This window comes from Fragaria vesca, linkage group LG4 (assembly GCF_000184155.1).
Source record: "Fragaria vesca subsp. vesca linkage group LG4, FraVesHawaii_1.0, whole genome shotgun sequence".
Taxonomy (NCBI): Eukaryota; Viridiplantae; Streptophyta; class Magnoliopsida; order Rosales; family Rosaceae; genus Fragaria; species Fragaria vesca.
Window position 1 is genome coordinate 10,917,511 of NC_020494.1, and position 3,187 is coordinate 10,920,697.

Consider the following 3,187-nt stretch of genomic DNA (forward strand, 5'->3'; position numbering starts at 1 on the left):
AAAAANAAAAAAAAAAACTGAAACTAACAACCAAAGATAAATGAAACTGACAGAAAGATCAAATGAATAGACCAAAATTACTAAAAGAACAAATTCTAGCACTGAAATTCAAAATCATTCATATGTTCTTGCAACACTACCAAAATATTACATATTTTCACATTTTGAAGATCCTACATCTAAAGTAGCACTAATCTTTTTTCTATATTTATGTCCATGAACTTTAGCAACATCTTCTTCCTCATTTCATTAACACAATCTTTTGTTGGTTTTTTCCTATGACATAGGCTCTCTATAAAGTGGAGCAAAAATGGTCCACAGTCTGACCTGCAATGTATTAAGAAACAGTGTTACTAAATTTTTCACCCCAATACAACAGTCAAGTAATTTCTGACCTCAATAAAACTCTTTAAAGGAAGTTTAAAGGTACTCACGATGTTTTCTTTTGCTGCGGGCAGGATAAGATATCAATCAGCTGGTATCTTGCTTGATAAACGTTTTGGTCCAGCATCCATCATCTTGTTATTTTCTTTTCAGCACTCATCATCGAGTAACCGTCAACCACTATTTCTTGGCTGTCCTGCTTGTCATAGTTTTCCCTTCATTCCTCAGGGTCCAAGCCTTGGCTGAGAGGGTATATGGTGGAATCGTATACGCGTTTGATGAACACCATAATGTGCTTCACCTGTTGGTTCCAACACACAAGTAAATTACAACTCAAACAAACTAAGAGAACAGGCAACAAACAAAAACCAGTAGAAGTTTACTGCCCCCCAGTAAACTTCTTACCCTAATAAATCAGTTACAACTCACCACTGCCATTGCATTTTGAAAGTGGTTGTTACTGTCGGCAGAGTAATCTTTCCTTGACTGTAGCATTGAGTTCAGGTGATAGAAGCATCGATCTTTGTTAGGAGGAAACTTGGGGAACCTCTATGCTTGCCTTATATATGGTTTTATAGATTGTCTGAATTATTTGTTTTCTTGTTGCCAGATTACTGATATGGTTTGTTTAAATTCATAAAGATGGTGTTTCCATATCAAGCATAAGGGAAGTGTAGTAGTATGCATAAAGCATTTGGGATAAAGAAGTGAGTAATAAAACTTTTGTGTAGTTGAGTCCATATCTTCAGCAGGAACCATATCCCAGGTATGCCCATGTTGATGCGCAAGTAGTATAGGTTATGGAAAGTGTAATTCGGGATTTGCGAAAGGGGAATGGACAAGATGACTAGCAAAAGGGGTTAGAGGGAGATAGTTTATGTAAATAGATACTCCAAGTCACCCTTGTGGTAAAATACATGGTATGGGACATGTAGGCTTGGTGTATTTTGCTATATGAACTATACAGAGCAGATCATACACATGCATATAAATATTGTATTGTGATTTGTATTGTTTGAAGAGGTTTTGCCTCCTATTGGGCTATTTAAGCTAACCCCTCTAAATGTTTTGCAGGTGAGGAACAAGTTGTCTGAAGTTGATCCTTGCAAGAATGTTTTAGTTCATGTGAAATATGTTTGCTGTTTGCTTTCCTTAGAATAAGATGTAGACTTTTATTAGTCTATCTTTGTAAGCTACTTTATGAACTACTTGGAAATAAAGAGTGATCTTTCAGTTGAGTATCAATGTGTTCTTTTCCAATTTCTTTCATACTCTATTTATGGAAAATTTATTCCATATTTGGAATATGAGTTACACCTCAAAAAAAAAAAAAAAAAAATTTTAAAAAATCTGAGATGTGACAGTTGTCATAAACAACATTTTCCTGATATATTGAGGAGGAGAACGGGAAGGCATCGTTTAAGAGGTTCATCACAGCAGGGTCCCCGTAACTAGCATTGGAAGATTTTGCTTGTTGATTATGTTGTGCTTGAATGTCTGCAACTGTAGGCATTTGAATTTGATTTTCGCCGTGCCATGTCCATGTGGTATAACTAGGACAAATACCGTTTAGTGTCAAGTGAGAATACATGTCTTTATATGTTACCGATTTCTGATTGAGACATTTGTTGCACGGACATATGTGAATAACTTTGTCTGGAGGACTATGTAGACGCACGAACTCAAGAAAATCAAAAAAGCCTCTCATATAAACTGGGGACCCCCTCCCTAATTGCATTCAGCTCTTGTTCATGTTGTACACTATAATAACAGGAAACAAAAATATATAATCAAAAAATCGTGAATAATAAACAAGAAATATATATATATATATATACACACACACACACTTTGTTGGGAAAATGAACATTTACTTAAAAACAAGGATTTTAAAGCCTATTTCAATGAAAAACTGTTGAGTAACCCATATTAATGTTTTAACGCCTCTAACAATTAATAGTAAACCCTTATTGCATTAATTAATTACACGTTCTCTCTCATGTTCAAAAAAAATAAAATAACACGTTCTCCCAGACTCCCACTCTCCACGATCAACCGAACTCTCAGCTCTCCCATTCTCTCTATCTCTCTCTCCCTCTCTCTCTATCACTTGATAACGATCTCTGGTTTAGGGTTCTTCATGATCTCCGTGATTCCATCGATCAAGCCACGTCGCTCTCTCGTTAAATATTTGTCGACTCCGTCGCTCTCCGCATGCAGATAAATCCCACTTGAGCAGGAAATTGCTCTCTGCCCTAATCTCAATCGATCTGTTGTTCAATCTCGGCGTCGCTGTCACGTTCAATCTCTCACGCTCGGCGTCACTCTCTGGTTGAATATCGGCATCGATATCTGCTTCAATCGCTCTCACTCGACCTCGCTCGGGAAAACAAAAAAAACAGGTACATTTTGAATTTTATTGAATTTTGGCTTATTTTGGACTTATCTGATGATATTGAAGCTTCATTCTCTGATTTAATGCGATTAAAGGCCCTGAATATGAAAACATGAAAATTATAGGGTTTCTCTGGTCATAACTGTTACAGATTGAGATTAATGTTTAAGATTTTTTTTCAAAGATTTACTGTGTATAATTGGCATGACAATGAAAGGGAGATACTGTATTGTTGTTTACTCTTGTCAAGTAGAAGTTTACTGGGGGTCAGTAAACTTCCACTGGGTTTACTAGAGGGCAATGAAGTTGTTTATTAGGGTAAGAATGGATATCTGTTATATATAATTGGCATGATTATGAAAGGGAGATGCTGTATTGAAGTTTACTGACCCCCAGTAGAAGTTTACT